The sequence below is a fragment of the Ambystoma mexicanum genome, chromosome 6p, assembly GCF_040938575.1.
Source record: "Ambystoma mexicanum isolate Mex_15411 chromosome 6p, UKY_AmexF1_1, whole genome shotgun sequence".
Lineage (NCBI taxonomy): Eukaryota > Metazoa > Chordata > Amphibia > Caudata > Ambystomatidae > Ambystoma > Ambystoma mexicanum.
Genome location: NC_090935.1, coordinates 927,994,115 through 928,000,295, shown reverse-complemented (window position 1 = coordinate 928,000,295; position 6,181 = coordinate 927,994,115). Strand labels below are relative to the sequence as shown.

The window sequence follows — 6,181 nt, the reverse complement described above, 5'->3', positions numbered from 1 at the left end:
GTCGTGTTCCACAGATTCCTGTGATGACACTTCAGGGTTGGGTCAAATGACATCCTGATGTCATCAGAGGTCAAGAGTCGTGTGATGTCACTTCCGCTACCCCTGACATTTTGATGAAATGACGTTCCTGTGCACTACGCTAATTAAGGAACGGTAGAAATTAAACAAAGGTTGCATTTTGTAAATCCAAGTTGTAGCAATGATGGCCCTAATGACAGCAAGCACCAAATGCAAAACATGCAGTGGAAACATGGTGCTATTAAAGCACATAGATGTATTAAAAAATATACCTCGAGGCGTTTCATTGGTACTAAATGGTGTTGAGGACAGTGTTTCTCATGATCTGTGAGTCAAGATTTACACATGTTTTATTAAAGTTGGAATATGGTTAACACATTCTCCAGCAGCATGTATACATACATGTATTTACATCAGGGGAAAACTAGGCTACCCACCAGCATTTCAAACATGATATAAATAGGCCGAGGGTGTAAACATCCCTCAGTACTTTATAAAAAACGAGTGACTGCTGTCATTTTGAACCAGTTGAGCAATTCATGTAATTAAGACAGTGCTTCCTCAACTGGAGGGTCAGCATCCAAAGACTAGAACCCCAATTAGGCATCGGGTGTGGACGCTCAAACCGTTCTAGATATGAAACCCCTACACATTTGGCAGAACTAAAGACTGAGAACCTCTCCTTGCCATTTAAGTCCACGTGGGATCTAGAGCAAGCAGTTTTACTGCAATGCAAACCTAAAAGCTCACAAACCGCAAGTTACTGATCCAGTCAAAAACACAAGCAGCCATATCTGATTGGTATGAAAGCTGGCAAGCGCCTGCCAACTTGTACGCCTCCCAGCTCATCTGAGCAGCGCCAAAGAAGTGTAAAGACATGGCCATACAACACTGCACAATCTGGTCTTGCACCAATAATTGGATCTCAGAAACCGTCAACAGAAGTATGCACACGGCAAACAGGTCACTTCCAAAGTCCTGGCATTGTCCTCAACGATGGCTGAGAAAGAAAACATGCAGAAGAGTTGAACGATGACCAGACGATGCCACGCCAGGGGACCCAATAAAACAAACTCTCCTGGAAAATTGGCAAAATAGTGCCTTGAGAACAATAAAAAGGGACCACTCTACTTGGCACAAATACTCGAATGAAAACTCTTGAGGAACGTACCGTTAAATTACTGGAATTGGTGCAAAAAAGCCAGAGGTTTTAAAAAGTAATTTTGATGTAGTCTATGCATTGACTGCCCATGTCATTATGAAGTGTGGTCCTCACCAAAGCCTCAGTGACCACACAAGGGTCACAATTTGCAAATTTCCAACAGTCTTCACAGTAGCCAAAGACTTCCTGGCCCACCTGGCTTGTAATACGGATGATGGTACCACAGTTGGCCACACCAGCAGAAAATGAATGGGTGCTGGAGGTCTCATGCTGGCCAGAAAATCTCTGAGAGTTGTTTTCCCCCCTGGGTGAGTCATGCACTCTGATGTGGTAGTGCCACTTACTCAGATTCTCAACGGTATCCTCAATGTGTTTTAGGATGCTCGCTTTGTGCATGGCTTCAGTGCTTTAGTTGGTGTGGCATCCTGCTCCATTCCAGTTGCCAGTCATGGGCTTGGGATCTCGTGTACACACAATGCCAAAGTCCTCACAGGATAAAGCAAGCCATCCATAGATGTTCAAACTGTGAAAACAAGGAGCTGGGTCTTGGATTTCAGCGCTCTACCCTAATGAGTATCAAGAAGAATGAATTGTAAAATATACATACAGATGAATGCAATTGTCCATAAATAGTGGTTATCAAGGATGTTTTAATAATCCCATTGGCAATAGTTCCTCAGCTGACACGTGTTTCGAACCCCACTGGGCCGTCCTGAAGGCTGCAATTGTGCAAACATTATAGATTTACAGCCACTATTTATGGACAATTGAATTCATCTGTATATATATTTTACAATTCATTCTTTTTGATACTCATTAGGGTAGAGCGCTGACATCCAAGACCCAGCTCCTTTTGTTCACAGTTTGACACTTATTATAGGCCCATGTGGGTGGTCTATGGGTTTTGGAGCATGCAGCCACCCGCCCAACTAATCACAATAGGGCCTTCCATTAAGGATCGCACCCGTATACCCCCTTCATCCATAGATGTTCACCCATGGTAATGCTTTGACATGGTTCAACCTGGAACTCCCACTGGGAAGGCATGACTTCTGCATTAGTTCCACACCAGGAGATAGGCATGCTTTGTGATGAGACTCCACAATATCCCATCCATAGACCTTGTCTGCACCTATACCACAGTAGTATGGCCCTCGTGGTCCTTGAAAGCCATTCTCAGGCCAAACAACATATGGATGTCATTTGATACTGAGCAATGTGTACACCTGCTCCATTCTGAACCAGGTGCAGCTGTCCTTCACCATCTCCATCACATCTTTACAGGTTTCTCAGGACGGTCTCAGCTGGCTTCCTGCTGTATTTCAGCACCTCACACATCACAAGCTTGTTTGTGTCCATACAGATAGGATATCTGAACATCTAAACTGATACTAAATACATGTTGCTGTTGGAGCCCTCTGCCTGGTAAATACTGGAACCGTCAAAGTTCCATTTGGAGATGTCTTCTCTGCACTTGGGTTCTTTGCCAGAATCCTGTTCTTACAGCGATGGCCCCAGTGTATGCTAATATTTTATGCATCATATGTAAACACACACAGTACTAAAACACCAACAGTGGGTTGCCAGACTTGTGGTCTGGAAACGATACAGCGATGATGTATTTGTAATTTGGAGAGGCGATTGTAGTGAACTGGATTAATTCTTGACATACTGACATACTTAAATTTCATGCATGAACGAATACAATTTACCATGGAAGTGGGCAATCCCAAATTACACTTCCTGATGTTGAATTAGAACTGAGGGAAGGAACCTTGGTAACCAATATTTTCCACAAAGCAACTGATGTCAAAAATTCATTTCAGTATCTGAGTCAACATCTGCAACATCTGAAAGCTGATCTTCCCTACAGTCAATTTCTGAGATTGAAGCAAATTATTTCTGATGACAACACATTGCAAATGGAAAACAAGAAATGAACTACTAAGTACTTACAAAGATGATACCCAGACAATATCATTACGCAAGCCCAGATCAAAGCAGGACAAACAGAATGAGGAATTCTATTCAAAGTTAAGACCAAATCACAAGATATTCAATTTTTGTATACTTTGACATATTCGAGCCAAAGCCATCATGTGACTTGTCTTATCAAGAAGAATTGGAAGCTAATACAATTGGATACCCAGCGTCAACAACTCTTCCTAACACCTTTGATCATATACTACAAAAGAGTTAAAATTATTGAGGATCAATTTGTAAAGGCTGAAAGGATTAAACTTGATGCCCAAACTACACTACAAAGCAGGAAGAAAGGGACATTTCCCTGTCTACACTGCAATAACTACATACAATCATTAAGAGCAATTATGTGAGACACCCTCGTACAGGGGTGAAGATAAAACTAAGAGATTTTGCCAGATGCAAATGCAGGTCAGTCATCTATGGCCAAACAACAAGAAAAATCAAAGAGAGATGTAATTAAGATAAAACCAACACTAGAACAAGAAACATATGCTCACCAGTTGCTAGACACTTCACTGAACAAAGACACACGTTGGCCCAATTGAGATGTATGTTTCTAGAAATGGTACGTAAACACAATAGTGGTGGGAACCTAGCCAAAAGACTAAATCAAAGAGAACTGGATTGGATTGAGAGACTTGCCAGTCTTGCCCCTGGAGGGATGAATGAAGAATTCTCAGGAGCATTTCTGTAGATGTTTCATGATGATTGCAACATGTCTTAGGAATTTATTTGGATCATACATTACAGATTGTAAGCATGACCATTGTTTGATTACATCCACCTGGAGTGCCACAGATGGGCTTACTCTCTATACTTTATTAGAACTGTTGAAGAAAAGGGATTAGACAAGTGTTCTGGGAATGTTCCCTTCACGGCTTTGCATCCATAATTCATGCAATTTCAAAAAGAAATGACCAATTGCTAGAGTTCTTGATCCCAATTAATACTATTAGCTAATTGATAGGCTGCTAGTATGAATATGTGTACAATCGTTTAACTAATAGTCAAACGAGCAATTTGAAGAACGTATATAATAGCGTGACCAAGCGCTACATCACTTGTTTACATGGGATGTCGTCATGCACAACGTAGCGATGACGTTGTCTTCTTGAGGAATCCATCTTGAATGCTGTCACAAGACTGGGAACCGGATACTGTTGCAGTTACAAGCCGTACTGTAAGCCTTAACACATTTTTACCAATACTTTTACCACATAGAGTTGTTTAGGAGAAGATGTAGCACAGCATCTGGAAGGGAAACCTTAGATTTACCTTTCACTTTCAGGAATATCTAGAATCCTGCCGGAATGAAGTAGGATTGTGATATTGTCATTATCCCAACAACTTACTAGTTAATGTGCAGAGAGGTAAACTGTTATAATACTGGATGTGCTCAAGCTGTCCTTATGACCACAAAATACTTAGTGCAGGCATGTTCTACTCTTGTATTTATAGGGAAGGAGAGATGAGCACGTTGACAATTAGAACGTGGCTCTATTGCCACAGCATATGAGGCTGTCTATGGAACTTAGGTATATTTTGCATATTGAGAACCATTATTGAGAAGCCCTAAATATTTACATCTGGTAATTAGGGATCTGATTTGAAATTATTTTTAACAGGCTAAGCTGAGAAAAAGAACAGGGCGTCTGATTACCCAACTGTAAGTAAGGAAAAGTTGTTTGATTTTTAGTTACAGAAGTAGAGTAAAAGGAGCCAGGTTTTTTACCATCTCCTCCTTATCCAACAGGTCTGGATTCCAGTTTGATTATAGTGCAATTAAGGATACCCGATTATTCGATGATCTGAGCTACACCAGATAAATGGATTTACTGTGGGCCATGATAGGACCTTAGTGATGGAGTATATACATAGTTGTTGTCTTAGAACACTTGAAGGAAGGACATAATGAACCTTTTGCTCCTGATGAAGGGATATAAGTCCTGAAACGCGTTGAGCCCAGATTGAAGCTCCAAAATGTGGAATTATTAGTTACAATTTCTGAATTTTTTGTCAAAACTAAGTGTAGTGACACAGACCATGCATTGTAAATAAAATATTTAACACAGCCATATTATCGCATTGAATTTGTTTTATATTTAAACAATTTGCTTCTAATAACATAATCATTGTTTGGTATACAATATCCAAAGGTGTGCAGGGGATGCAAATGTTCCACAGTTTGTAGAGACCGTTTTTTTCCTTACAGCGAACACCCTCAGTAGTGCTATTTTCCCAAACATAAGTGACTTGCACCTTGCCCCCTTGCGAAAGTTTCATGTACTGCTCCCTGACCGCCTTGTTCAGCTTGGAACTTTGAGAGACCGACATGGTGACAGACCCTGTTGCTCCCTGTAGTTTCTAGCCTTCAGCCTGGCAGCAAAACAATGTGTGAGCCATCCACCCAGCTGAGGACTGTGACATTTTAGTGGAGGATGACACATGTGGGAAAGGATGCAGGAAGCTAAATGAGAACAAATAATTGTTGCCTTTGTTGTACACCCGCATCAGAACTCAAAACAATACGAAATTCCCTTTAAAAGCAAAACACATATTAGAAATCCCCCAAATAGTGTAAGATAATGCCAAAAGCCGCTAAATACCATGACATTACCTCCAGAAGCCTCCCACACCATGGATAAATTGAACCTGTTTATTTTTCTTTGAATCTACGAAAAGGGGAACCAAAACAATCTACAACTAAAGGTAGGTAAGTACAAAAGGCTTACATTTAAAAAAAAAAAAAAAACTGGAATACACAGGAATAAACATTCTGCAAACATAATATGTTATGTATGTTAAGGATATTGTCATGGTCATGAAGTCAGGGGCACAGGCATGCAGGGGTTGCATGGACAGGAGACCTGGGTGGACACTGTCCTGGCTCCTTTGGCGCCAGGCTCATGAACAAAAGTAAACAAGACCATCCATTTAACACCAAAACGCTTTTTATTATGGACATAGCACTTCAGATGCATTAACCGTGAACATTCCATCCATTAAGCAGGATGC

General features: G+C 40.9%; 1 pseudogene; it reads right to left on the bottom strand.

The window, feature by feature from the left end:
* Positions 1-1,228: 1,228 nt before the first annotated feature.
* Positions 1,229-5,500, bottom strand: LOC138510783 (glutamine synthetase-like; annotated as a pseudogene).
* Between the last annotated feature and the right edge of the window lie 681 nt (positions 5,501-6,181).